At 41.0% G+C, this 14,740-nt stretch overlaps 1 long non-coding RNA gene across 1 annotated transcript; it reads left to right on the top strand.

The window, feature by feature from the left end:
• Positions 1 to 823: 823 nt before the first annotated feature.
• Positions 824 to 1,381, top strand: LOC134215653 (uncharacterized). Its single transcript, XR_009980258.1, has 3 exons — positions 824 to 886; positions 945 to 1,009; positions 1,072 to 1,381. It is a non-coding gene; the product is annotated as an uncharacterized LOC134215653 (long non-coding RNA).
• The last annotated feature ends 13,359 nt before the right edge of the window (positions 1,382 to 14,740 follow it).

The raw sequence follows: 14,740 nt of genomic DNA, 5'->3' as shown, positions 1-14,740 counted from the left end.
TGCAGCATAAATCTAATGGATTATTGTGACCGTAATGGGTGTGGTGGTCACGGATCCATAGCAGTTGGCCATGTTATGACGTCAAAAATAAACATCCTTTGGAGCATCACTCGACTGTCTGCTAATGAATGCAAATCAATCACAGCACAGTTTTGGTATGGAGGAAGGTTGACTGCATCGTTCCATGGAAAGGGGCGCAAACGTAGTTGATGAAGCATTTCTGTATTCTCTCGATTCGGTCGACGTGAACGTAATGATACGGAGCCCAGATGTGTACTCTACACTCGAGTATGATAAGAATTAGTGCACAATAAAGCGTTTTGACCGCATGGACATCATCGAACTGTGCTGTGTTACGCCGCAAGAATCCTAGCATAGCGCTTGCCACAGCGATGGCAACTGAGACATGTTCAGTGAAACGAAACTTGCTGTTGAGAACGATTCCAAGGCCTATGATCAATGCAACTCTCTGAAGCGCTGTGTGACTCAGACAATAGTCGTAGGTTAGAGAAGATCGACAGCGAGTGAATGTTTGTAGCAGTCAGGAATATTGTGTAGAAATTTGTATATAGTTTTTGTAAATAAGGTAGATTGTAAGCAGTTACATCTTTCAATCGCCAATTAATGTACATAATTGTCCCTTGACGTAGGCAAACGGGCACTATCAATTAGCCAAGCTCTCCAAGGTCGAGGCCATTTGTTTTTCGGATAAGGTGGGAGAGGGAAAGCAGCACAACTTTCGGGGGTCGGGAAATGACGTGTTTCCGGTTATGTCCGAGCCCACCATCCTTGAGCTGAGGATTCACGGACTCAATCATTTCGTCCGTGATCAGCTAATGAGTTGGAAGTGTCCGCGTTTGCTAGTAATTATTTCAATTGTTCGGAAGTATGTGTTACTGTGACTTTAAATGTAATTAGTTAATTATTAATTGTTCATTCCTTAGCAATTAGGCAGAAAGTGTGCGTAAAGATTTTGTGTGCGAGAGTAGGCGAAGAAAACCTTGTGAAAGTAAAGTTTGTTGCTCTAAAGTGTGCTAAATGTGTTTGTGCTCATATGTTTTGTGTAGCCAGATTGGCTTGATTTTCCCGCCCGCAGATTCTTTTCGCACCCAAGCGCGACGCTTATCCCCAACGGACTGAAAATCCCCGACAACCGTCAATTGGTCGGAAGCGGACCGATCCGTCAACATATTAGTCCGAGGGAAGGCCAGGGGACCTCCACGTGGACGAAATCCACCAGCCAGTCCGTCAAACCGCCGGCAAGCAACCGCCATCGTGCAGCGCTTCATTAAGAAACAATCACCGGACGCCAACAAGCCGGGAGCGTCGACCCCAACGGCAGGTCATCGACTGGGTCAGTAAGCCCAAACAAACCGGTGAGTCATCAAACCCTTTTTTTGATTGGAGTGCGGCGTCCGAGGAGGGCGCCGCGGAGGAAACGTTTTTTGTACCAGTCGTAGACTGAGGAATCAAATGCTCTGCTAATAGAAAGCCAAACAATTTTCTCGAGTCGTAATCCACCGACGACCGCGAGGGTCCGTCATCACGGACCCGTGAAAATATGCGTGCGTGAGCCGTTTTTCGCAACCACCTGAATTCCCGTCAGATGCCAGCAGCGCAGACTTGGTAGAAGCTGAGCGCCCTCCAAATCCGTGACGTCACGTGACGAGAATAGAGTAGGAGCTAGAAGAGAGAAAACCGCACACAAGCTAGGGAATAAAATCATGAACTAACACGAACACTAAAACGACCAAGACACAAACCCCGAACAAATATGTGCCCCTGTTAGTATTAAGTTAATAAATATGCTATGTGTTTGCCTCAATAAAATGTTTCTCTGTAGTCCCCCTAGCCATTTGATTAATTGATTGTGTTTAACGTCACAGCGCGAATTGTTTGTACTTTCGAGTCCCGTCTTCCAATGTTGAGTTTGACTGTGAATTGTTTACGTTTCTTCCAGCTCATTGATGGTTGTTGGTGAGAGGAGAGAGTCTGCCGATGATGAGAGGCGCACTCCCACTTAGAGTGTATTAGGTTCTGGTGGGCTCTCACCGATTCTTTGAGTGTGTGATGTGACTGTAAAGTATGGATGGGAGATAGGGTGGACCCAATTTGGCACGTTTCGTTGTTGCTGGCTGGACCGATCCATGAATCCTTATCGGGAATATTTAAATGGAATCGCCTTGAGAGAGTCTCATCCGGGCAAATTAAATTGGGCCGTGGTCTCCCTTGTGGAGTGGCGCTTAAGCCACGTGCTTTTTACGACGGATCGCTCCGTGCCGGCTACATGTTATGGCTTTGCATTTCGTCTAGTTCATCTATTTATTTATTTATTTAAGATGAGTGGACCTAGGTGACTGCCCTGCGGTACTCACGAGGGAATGTCCTAAGCAACGGACTTGACGCCATGTACTTTGGCGAAGGTCTTAAAGTCTTGTGAGAGGATAAGTACGATTTCAACCACCGAATTATCCACGTAGATAAACCCAGTCGGTCAAGTATGTCAATCGCCAGTGCATGAAATACCTTGTTAAACGCTTTTGAAAAGTCGAAATAAATAGCATCGACCTGGCTGCGGATCTCAAATTCGCCTAGAACTGTGTGAGTGAACACCATTAGGTTGGGTGTAGTCGAGCGCTTTTTCATGAACCCATGTTGATGTTCGGAAATGATGGACTGTATAACGCGCCATGCAAAAGACTTTCAAAACAGTTGAAGATGAATATCGGACGGTAGTTCTCTACACTATATGTGTTGCCGGATTCATAGTCGGGAACGATTGAAGTAAGCTTCCAAACATCCGGAAAACAATCGCGTATAGATCGATTGAAAGTAGAGGCAATGCCAGTGATGAAGCACATCGTTTGATGAAGGTGGGCGGTAAGCGATCGGGTCACGGTCCTTTTGATGTTTCGACCGAACTAAGAGCTTCAAAAATATCCGCATTGCTGAAAGTGACTTGAGGAAGCCGGACGTAATACAACGGAAGACCTTCAATGTAGCTTTCATCCAATGGAGCAGTATTGTCGTTGTGTACTGAGCGGAAGAAGCTGGTGGTAAACCAATTTGCTGTTACGACAGGTGATCGGGAGAAAGGCCTTTCCAAATACATGGAATCGACAATGCTGCATTCGGGTGTACTCATCTTCAGCAAACCGCAGATTAGTCGGGTTCGCTTGAGTCCTATTTCGTTCACCAGGGTTGATTGACCTGTTTAGAGGTTCGCAGATTTTGACCGGCACGTTATCTCAGATGCTGCTCGGTGGTGCGATAGAACTCGGTAGCAGAATCAATTAGGACCTATCCACCTATCAGTGATATTTTACACTTTTCTTTTAAGAGTACGAGAAATCATCGCCACTAGGTGGATTGATTAGGATTTTTGTCGCATTGGCCTGGTTTTACCACTGCTCAAACGGATCTCAGAATTTTGAATACATGTTGGGACTTTTGATGTGGTCCTCCTATACGGAGTTATTCCGGTCCCTTTTTAGCAATAAATCCAACAAAATATCGTCTTTTTCGTCTCTATTCATACCATTTCGGTAGATTTGAATATAGGGATTCCAGGAATTCCATAGTGAAAGGCTGCCCGGTCGCAGTTGGTATATCGGATGCCCACCAAGGTTGCTGGTAAAATTGAAGGCGTGGCTGTCTCCATGGAGTCCATTATTCCAAACAGTGTCGTAAAATGTACATTCGGTGCCGTCTGTGTCTTTACGGCGGAAAGATTTTTATTTAATTAAGCGAAATTACTACGTGGAAAAGTCATTGTTTTAATATGTATTCCATTGATGCTACATTGATAAGAAGATGGTAATGGTCCACAAATGCTAGATCTAGTGGCCGACTGTTGGCATTTTTTTGGCTATTGATTTGATGCAGCCCAAAAGCTACCATTGTCTCGACCAGAACATTTCCTTGCCCGGAGAAGACGTTACGGAAGATCCATTAACTACGCAACGCAAAAATAGGCAATTTATAACCCATCTCCCTCCTGTGCCACACTTTTTGTAAGAAGCATCTAAAAATTGTTTATGGATTGTCAAACTTCTTGTGATGTCACACTTCTCGTGTATGGATTGTCACCTTTCTCTATGCGCTAAGGAATTTAAAGAGAAAGAGACAGCGGAGAAAAAGCACACATTAGAGAGTAGCGAGTTTCTCCATGTCCGTCCCGTGGTAAATCCCGTAAAAAATCCCGTGGAAATATGAACAAAATGTCTGTGGAAATTTGAAATAATTTCCAGTGGAAACTTAAAAAAAAACCGTGGAAATTTGAAAGAATTTCTTGTGGGAAATTTGGAAAAATTTCCTGTGAAAATTTTTCATGTGACTTTCGTGCGGAAGAATTTGTCGTAAACAAACTCCTGTCACAGTGGTTTGCTCTGGAACAAAGGATGGCCAAAACCTCAAAATGTCCCTAAAAGTTGGTTTTATGTTTATATCATGGTATTTTGAGGCTTTTTATCACATACAGACTTGATCGTGGGTGTTGGAGCATTGCTTTGATAATATACAGCCGTTTTTCGGCATCTCTGTGAATAGTAAATATTTCCATTTTACAGCTGAATTCGGTTTTTGAAAACTAACTCGTCCAAGTGACACTCGGCAAGTGAAGATATTACACAAAAAACCTCTAAATAATTTTCCTATCTAAATCACAATAAAAATTTGAATGACTATTGAAATAGCAAATGTTATCGTTTAAGCAAAGACAAATATAGTAGTAGTGTGTGATTTGATTGATGAAATCGTGGTAGCTTTATTTATCTGTTATGCTTGTTCAAATAATTGTTTCGGTTCAGCTTTTCAGTTCAAATATCAGTACCAACAATTGCTGGCTATAGACCAGAGCTTCCCAAACTATTGGGTATGCGACCCACTTAGCGAAATTCTATATGTCTCGCGACCCACCTATGAAAAAATGCATTCTATCAAGTATAGTATTAAGCATTAATTTAATCAGAATGTCATCTGATTCGACTTCTTCAACATAAAAAATATTCACGTTACCTTAAATGTACAAATGCAAAAAATGACGAACATGGTATTGTTTGTCAAAATGTTGGCGTTTTTATTTTACTTCATTAAGGGGACAGCTTTCAGGCATACATGTTTAAATAAAATAGCGTGGTGATGGATATTTAAAATAAAATGCGGTTTGAACTTGAAATAATGTTCCTGAAAAAATGATCAAAAAGTTCGGCATTCGAGCTGCAATTGATATTTGTTCTGCACGACCCACCAACAATCCGCTCGCGAGCCCCCTGGGGGTCAGGACCCACAGTTTGGGAAACCATGCTATAGACAATTGCTGGCAAAAATAGTTCGTTACTGTTTAGCTCGAGCTCAAACATTAGAACTTGTAACTATCTATATAGGTAGAATCATTTTGATTGTAAAGTGATGAACCATGCTTATATCCAATCCCAACGATAAAATTCATGTGAAAAAAAAACTAACATTGGTAGAGTCTCGGATGCCAGGAGCAGATTTTGGAAGTAAGACACTTCAATCTAATAATTAGAAAAAGGCATTTTTAAGGTTCTTGTGAACAAAAAATACACATTTGTAAGGTTTCAATTAGAAACAGACCAAAACTACTAAGCACATTTCAAACTAAAACGGTAAAAAGCAGCTTATCGCAGCTTTTCGCAAAATAAAATAGTGATTAATAGAAAGCTATTGCTTTCAGCTTTGTAATGACCATATAATCATTATGTCCACTCATTGGCGCCTATACTTTAAGAGCACTTCAATCAAAAAAATGTGAGTATTTTAATTAAATTTGTATAAAAAGTTAACTTAAGTTGAATTCTGTCATCTATATTTGACATAGGCATACTATTTAAGATCCTGATAATACAGTCTTGAAATAATATTGGGGTTAGCGATGTAATTGAAGCCGTACGATGCTGATCTAAAGGTTTTGTCAAACAGCGCCAGCGTTTTTAATTAGAAATAAACATTCATGTTTAATTAAAAATGATGTAATAAAGTCAAAACTCAACAGAACTTCTACAAATTTTGAATTTGAACCACATAAGAATTCTATAAAATGAGAAAAATATAATTCAGACTGAAATACGAATTTCGATTTTTGAGGTTTTGGCTGCCTTCCAGAAGATTTGTCCGTCCGTGGGCATTCGTAAGATGTTCTTGTGTTAATGCAGAAGAATTTTCCTTGGAAATTTGGAAGAGAAGTTCTTGTGGGAATTCAGAAGTGTTTTCGGTGAAACTACGAATGAATTTTTCGTTAAAAGTAGGAAAAACTTCCCGTAAACTTCGGTGAAATTTTGAAAGTGTTTCCTGGAGATATTCATTCTCCTGGAAAATAAGATAACATTCCGTTGTAGATTCGGAAGAATTTCCTATAGAAATAAGAAAAACCCAGATTAATCCACCTAGCGGTGATGGTGCCTTTCTCGACCTTCGTAAAATGTGTGTGCTTGAAAATAGATGAGCTAGTAGCTAGGAGTAAAAAAGACAAATTTATTTGTCCGTTGCGCACTACTCGCGATGCAGTTGCAACATCCGGAAATGCGATTGTCGCGAAACCTCGGTTCGGTTTTCAGCTTGATCTACAATATGCTAATAAGAATTTCGACATTTTTGTTTCCTTTTCCAATCTTTTTGACGTACATACCACTGTTTTATTTTACCCAGTCATATATTTTAAGGATATCACTTTTGGATGTAAATTGAACTGAAGCTCCGACTACACAAAAAGAAAACGAAAATGTCATTCCCATCAAGCGAGTGGAGGGCAATATTTGTTATGATATAAATCTCATGACCATTTTTCTACCAAACTCCCGTATGAAGAGGAAGGGAAGTGTATCAGTGTGGAAGCATCCGATAGTTCGTTTTCGGAAAGAAATTATAGCCTTTCGGTACAACTTTGTTGCAAAAGAAAGGCAAAAAGTATTTTGGCCATAATTTCAAAGGTAATAGTCCAATCTGGCCAACTTTCTAAGTAGAACAGGATTCCGCATCTAATGCAATTTGTTGTGAGTAAATCGGTTGAGGGTAAGTCCATTAAAAGTCAGCTAGACTTTTTACTCGCTTTTTTATAACACATAGTATATTTTGGCCATAATTTCTGTGCCCATGGTCCAAATTTTCAATAGAAAACAATACGACAGGATTCCGCGTCGAATGAAACTTGTTGGAATTATAGATAGTGGAATATATAGATAAGTGAAGATAAATCCTCTGTCTCCAAACGAACTGTCAAACGTGTCTCCAAACGAGCATGACGTCACGATTTCAATGGAAACGTTAAGGGCTGTGACGTCATATGTGCGTGTGCACGGGCAGAAAAATCGACTCAGCCATGCTTTCGCTCATCTATATATTCTACTATCTATAGTTGGTATTAAATCGGTTGAGGATAAGTTCCAAAAAGTGAGCTAAACTTTTCGCACTTTTGGTGCGCACACACACACAGAGACATCATCGCAGTTCATCGAGCTTATACGTATATAACACTATGTGTCTCCAGGCCTTCTGTAAAAGTTTGGTTTTGAAGCGAACATACAGCCTTTTCGTAGAAAAAGGCAAAATGGTGTTTCAGCCATAATTTCCGATCCCATAGTCCGATCTAGCCAATTTTCAATAGAAAACAATGGGACAAGATTCTGCGTCGAATGCAATCTGTTGCGAGCGTCAATAGATGAAGTCTAAGTGCTAAAAAGTGAGCTAGACTTTTTCGAACTCTTTTCACAATAAATAGTAATTTGACCATAACATCTAAGCCCATAGTCCGATCTGGTCAATTTTCAATAAGAAAATATGAGACATTCTGCGTCGAATGCAACTTGTTGTGAGCGAATCGGTTAAGGATATGTGCCCGAAAAATGAGTGACATTTTGACGCGATTTTTCGTATGAATTTGTATTTTGGCCATAACTTTCGATCACATAGTCCGATCTGGCCAAATTCAAATAGGAAACAATGGGACAGGATTCTGCGTCGAATGCAACATGTTGCGAGCAAATCGGTTGTGGATAAGTGCCCGAAAAATGAGTGACATTTTTTACGCGATTTTCGTGGAATTTGTATTTTGGTCATAACTTTCGATCCCATAGTTCGATCTGGCCAATTTCAAATAGGAAACAATGGGACAGGATTCTGCGTCGAAAGCAACTTGTTGCGAGCAAATCAGTTGAGGGTAAGTGCCCGAAAATGAGTGACATTTTTACGCGATTTTTTCGTATGAATTTGTATTTTAGCCATAACTTCTAATCCCATAGTCTGATCTAGCCAAATTCAAATAGGAAACAATGGGACAGGATTCTGCGTCGAATGCAACTTGTTGCAAGCAAATCAGTTGAGGATAAGTGCCCGAAAAATGAGTGACATTTTTACGCGATTTTTCGTATGAATTGGTATTTTGGCCATAACTTTCGATCCCATACTCCGATCTGGCCAATTTCAAATAGGAAACAATGGGACAGGATTCTCCGTCGAATGCAACTTGTTGCAAGTAAATTGGTTGAGGGTAAGTGCCCGAAAAATGAGTGACATTTTTCACGCGATTTTTTCGTATGAATTTGTATTTTGGCCATAACTTTTGATCCCATAGTCCGATCTGGCCAATTTCAAATAGGAAACAATGGGACAGGATTATGCGTTGAATGCAACTTATTGCGAGCAAATCGTTTAAGGGTAAGTGCCCGAAAAATGAGTGACATTTTTTTTAGTAGTTTTGCGCGCACACACACACACACACACACACACACACACACACACACACAGACATCACCTCAATTCGTCGAACTGAGTCGATTGGTATATAACACTATGGGTCTCCGGGCCTTCTATAAAAAGTTCGGTTTTGGAGCGATCATATAGCCTTTACCGTATACTTAGTATACGAGAAAGGCAAAAATCACCGTAGAAATTCGAAGTAAGCCCGTGGAAATTCATGAGTAATCAATTGAGTGTGACCGGGTAAAATTATTACAATCAACGATAATTTTTACGCCAGCGCACTCGAAATATGTAACTCTGTTTTCCTTGCAATATACATCTTTAAAGCGGGTCAAATTGTAATTCCACCGTTAGCAAGTTTTACAGCACCTTCGAAGTTTATACTTAGTTATGTCACCCTCTGCTATATGCTGTAATTTTGGAAATTTGTGTTTTATTTTTTGGCGATAATAACAATAATATTAATAATGGCATACATTAATTACATATATTCAATTGGTTTTATTCCACTGCGTTTAACTCCGTGATATAAATTCAATACATGTAACTATGGAACAACCAAAAATGCTAATCCTATTAATAGCCAAGGGCATCATTTTGGCGCGCCGGATTTGGGTTCGTCCTTGGATTATCTTTGCATGTGTAACCAAAATATTTTGAGCCATCTCAAGAAGGAAGAGCTTCCAAAGTCTATCGCGAATAGTTCGAAACCCATCAAGAGCGCAAATGAATGTGTGAACATTAGTTTCAAGGTTTTTTTCCCCTCTGAGGCTCTAAGCACTAGCGTCAAGCTAAAACCAATCTCCATTAAAGAACGTTGTAAATCTTCATTTCACCTATCCGTAACCCGGCAGAGTCATGTTGACGAAGGAAAAACAGAGATGGAACGGAACAAAATTCACGATAAAAACCATATCGTAAAATTATCATTTCTGGCTAAACACAACAAAACGTGATCCTAACAACCAGTAGGTGAGCGCTTGCTGTCTTTTTTTCTCGCAAAGGTATGAAGCGAAGGAGTGAAAAAGATGGAGCGACGGGGTCGCCCTGATGGATGGCATCCTGCTGAGGGTGTGGAAAGGAAATTTGCCTATGCGAAGGAATGTTTCGGGAAGGCACCTACGGAATCCCGACCTTTCGGCTTGGGTTCTCCTTCGATTAGTGTCGGTCGCCGTGGTTTTTGGTTGATAAGAATCGACAGGGTTTCCGTATTTCCTGAGGGGACTGATAGGGATCTAGGCAACCGCGGGCGGGTACTTAACCGGCAAGCTTTGTAAATCTTCATTTTTTTCAACCAACTGGTTTTGGTGGAACAAAAAAGGTTCAAGTTTTTGATACAAACAGTCACCAAAGCAATATAAAATGCATAGCAAAATGCCAAAACTGTGGAAATGCTTTTACTTAAAGGCGCTTATTAGCAATATGTTGAATGTTTAAAAGCCGGTCAAGTTTCAATACTGAATGTAGAGCCATCAGAAAAGGATAATAATTAGTAAACGCTAATTTTTTCTTATTGTGTACACTTATCTGCTGTTAAATTATTCGAGAGGATAATCGTACTCTTTTCAACAGTCTAACCTATATTGAAATCAACATGGTAACTCAGAAGTTGCGAAAAATCAACATGGTTCTAGGAGTTCCCAAAATATCTTGCAAATCGTCTAACAGGTCACCTCACGAGACATATAGAACAGACAACTCTCCACAAATTAAGGAGACACGTTCGAAATATCCCTCACGAAATCAGACGTTTCTGCGCTCATTAAACCAACCCAACCTGGCCACTGTCCAACGTGAATCAATTTCCGTCCACTTTGCCCTTTTTCCGAACCACTCCTTCAGGCGTGTACACACAGACGATACTAAGCAGTCGATCACTCAAACGCCGACCTCACCTAATGGTTCGAATAGTCACAGCTCATAAAACACGTGTGACTTCATCCTGGCTCGGCCGCCCGGCGCGGCGGCAAGCGAAAACGCTTCGAAGTCCCATTCGTTACGTTCAATCCGGATCGTCTGTTTGCAATCTGGCGTTCATCAGAAGAACGTCGAAAGGGTGCTCCACGAGGTCGGTTTGGTAGTTTGTTGGCAATAGACGATCATCCACGTCGACAAGTCCGCCCATCGTGATAGAGAGCTGCCACCGCGCCGCTGCGCCGTGCACCGACCGACCGACCGAGAAAGCTTGTTACACGCTCCGGTCGAATACCATCGACATATTTTTGTTGCTTCCTATCCATCAGTGCCTCTCGTGCGCGGTGGGAAATATCTTCAGAGGTAGAACATCGCGCACTAAATCGTAGAGGAGCGGCTTCTGTGCGCTACACGTAAAGAAAAATGAGACGACAGTCGTGGCCAGCGCTAATTTGACACTTGACGCGAGTTGAAAATTTTAGAATGCCTCTGCTTCGCGCGTCCTTCAACCTCTCGTTGTTCCAATGTGGATGGCGCAGATGTGAAAATCTGTTATTTTTACATTCACCTCAATCAGATCGAATTATTGGTGCGTACATCAGCTCATATGTCATTTGCTGTGGATTTGTTTTAAAACGTGCGCTACTATCTGATAGATGCTCAAAATAGGTTGTACATCATCAAGGCTCAGTCCTAATTCCCGAGCTAACGTTTACTGTTTTCGCTTTTCAACATCGTATGATTAATTTTTAGCATTTCTTTCAATCTTTTGAATTTCGATTGCAATGAGCAACCTTCTGCTTTATTTTACTAATACGTTAGAGTATCTTTCTCCAATGAGGGTCTTCGAGCCCAAGGGAGAAGACTCGCCAGAGATGATTAGAAAAGATATTTTTAACTGCTTTATAAGAGTGATTTTTAACATTAGGATTTGAAGAGAACTTATCGAGACTATGTATATTTTCTACGAGGACATTGAACTATGCATGTCCGGTCACGCATAGTCTAATAATGAGGGCAATCATTCTGGTGAGGACCTCTTCAGTATGGCCAATTCCTCTTCGGAATGCCACAGCAGATTTCTTCTCGGTGAAGGAGTAAAGGTATTTGATAACACACTTTTTCCGGACGAAACGAGACGAAATTGCAAATCGTTCGAAACGAAATACAATGAAACATGGATCTGCTTCCGAGACGTTGCGAATGATTTAAAATTATCAACATTTTCATGTGACTGAAAGTCGAAAATCCTGACTATATATTATAGTAGTTCAGAGCTCTCCCAAAGGAATTTATTCTGGAGCGTTGATCATTTTCAGTTTGTGATAGATACGTGTCGGGGTCCCGATCGTAGTAAGCTATGCCGCAGGTGTGGAGCTGAAGGCCACAAAGCTCGCACCTGTCAGGCCGCACCGAGGTGTCTGATCTGTCCCCCTGGTACAGACAACAGACACCTCACCGGTGCACAGGCCTGTCCAGCCTCTAGAAGGGTCCAGACATGCAAGTAACACAGCTAAACTTAAACCACTGCGAGGCAGCGCTGCTACAACAGTTGGTTACTGAGTGTAAAGCTGATGTTGCCTTGCTGTCCGACCCAAATCGCATACCTCGAATCTAGTACAAAAGGACGAAAGACATAAGGTCGAAAGGCCAAAAGGTCGAAAGACAAAAGGTCGAAAAGACAAAAGGTCGAAAAGACAAAAGGTCGAAAAGACAAAACGTCGAAAGGGACAGAAGGTCGGAAGGACAAAAGGTCGAAAGGTACAAAAGGTCGAAAAGGACAAAAGGTCGAAAAAGACAAAAGGTCGAAAGGGACAAAAGGTCGAAAAGAATAAAACGTCGAAAGGGAAAAAATTTCGATCAAGAACAAGTTGATAACAAGTTGGGTGTTGTGCTATGCATTTAACTTCAAGCAGAAATAATAACACACTCATCCCATTAATCAAAGATGAAGAATGAGCCATTTTCAAAGAAGGAGAAATTTCTATGAAACAATATTATGATTGTTTAGATGGTTTTGTTAGAGATAAAGCAGATTGTATTGGAAATGAATAAAACTTGTATTGCGCGAGACAGAGTTGTCCTATACAGTTGGCAAAAAAAATGCCCTTTTATTTTTCACTATTTTTAACAATTAAATAAAATGCATTCAATGAGTGCAAATAATAGATGGATATCAAGGTTTTCTAAATGTCACTTCGATCTGTCAAAATAGGGCGCGCATTGATGTATTTGATGTGCGGCGTGCGCCATTTTGACAGATCGATGTGATATTTAGAAAGCCCAAACACCTATCTATTAGTTGTACTCACTGACAGAATTTTATTGATTTGTAAAAATTATGTAATTTTGATCTTATTGATCTTTTGTTCCTTTCGACCTTTTTCCTTTTCGACCTTTTGTCCCTTTCGATCTTTTGTTCTTTCAACCTTTTGTCTTTCAACATTTTGTCCCTTTCGACCTTTTGTCCTTTTCGACCATTTGTCCCTTAGACTTTTTGTCTTTCGACGTTTTGTCTTTCGACTTTTTGTCCTTTCGACCTTATGTCTTTCGACCTTTTGTCCCTAACCCGGTGGAAACGGAAGTTGGGTTGCAGACAAGTCCGGATCGGTGGCAATCTGGACTTGCGGGCGGTTCCCCATTCAGGAGATAATATCATCTCCTAACGATAAGGGTTTCGATATAGCAAAGGTAAACGGAGTTTACTTTTGTAGCTGTTACTATCCTCCTAGATGGAGTATAGGGCAGTATACTAGCGTAGTGAATTCTCTTGTGGTCAAATTAACTGGTCTAAAACCGTTAGTAGTAGCAGATGACTTCAACGCTTGGGCGGTGGACTGGGGATCCCGGTTCACCAACGCTAGAGGTCATATTCTGCTAGAGTCTCTAGCGGGACTTAATGTAGTCCTGCTGAATAAAGGCCAACATTCAGAGGACCGACCGGTGAATCATGCATCGACGTGACCTTCTGCAGCGCGGGATGGACGTTGAATCCGGATTGGAGAGTACATGAAGGGTATACAGTAGGGTGGCCCAAATTAGTATGGGAAAAACTTTTTTTCAATTTTATTGATGGGCCGCCCTCTTATTCAGTTATTTTTGATGCCCTGATGCTCTGGACAAAATTTCAGCCAAATCGGTCAACGTTTGGGCGGTGCTAAACTCGTTGGAAGTTTATATGCAAAAATGTATGCAGAAACATCCAAAAAAGTGAATTGCAGTTGGACGGCATAACTTACGATGAAGAACTATGATACTCATTCAGATCTTGAAGAAATTAATACAGAATGTTATGCTGAAAACCGCGAGAAGATTAGAGTTTGCCCGGCTAAGTTATTAGCATTTCTGTGAAGTGGGGTTTGAGCAAATTTCGTTTCTTTTACCTTTGAAAAGAAATAAATTCACCCCTACAACACTAAAGTAAAATGCTAATATCTTTGCGTAATAAACTCTAATCTTCTCGCGGTTTTCAGCATAACATTCTGTATTTAATTCTACAAGAGATGAATGAGTATCATGGTTCTTGATCGTAAATTGTGTTGTCCAACTGCAAATCACTGTTTTTGGATGTTTCTGCATACATTTTTCTATATAAACTTCCAACGAGTTTAGCACAGCCCAAACGTTGACCGATTTGGCTGAAATTTTGTCCAGAGCATCAGGGCATCAAATAGAATTGAATAAGAGGGCGGCCCATCAAAAAATTTGAAAAAGTGTTTTTTGAGCCACCCTAGTATACAGCTAGTGACCATCAGGAACTTCGTTTTATGGTTAGCTATACGCCCACTGGATCTAGAGCTACGAAAAAGGTCAGAGGTGCTGACCAAGGATGGCGCACCTCATAGTTCGATCGAGAACTGCTGATTGAATCATTAGAGTGGGAAGACCGGACTTCCCGAGCAGCACACAAGTTGCACATAGATCGCAAATACTTATATGTGACCAGATTTGGTCACAATTAAGTTGCTGCAACCAGTTTCACTTGAGTTGTGCTGCTTGGGTTTGAACCTTAATGGTGACGAGTTGACCGATGTCTTGACACGAGCGCTCGACATGGCTATGCCAAGGAAGTGTAAGCCATATGGGAACCGCAAACCAGCGTACTGGT

The sequence above is a fragment of the Armigeres subalbatus genome, chromosome 2 (genome assembly GCF_024139115.2).
Source record: "Armigeres subalbatus isolate Guangzhou_Male chromosome 2, GZ_Asu_2, whole genome shotgun sequence".
Taxonomy (NCBI): Eukaryota; Metazoa; Arthropoda; class Insecta; order Diptera; family Culicidae; genus Armigeres; species Armigeres subalbatus.
The sequence above is the reverse complement of the archived record's forward strand: the minus strand, read 5'-3'. Positions and strand labels throughout refer to the sequence as shown.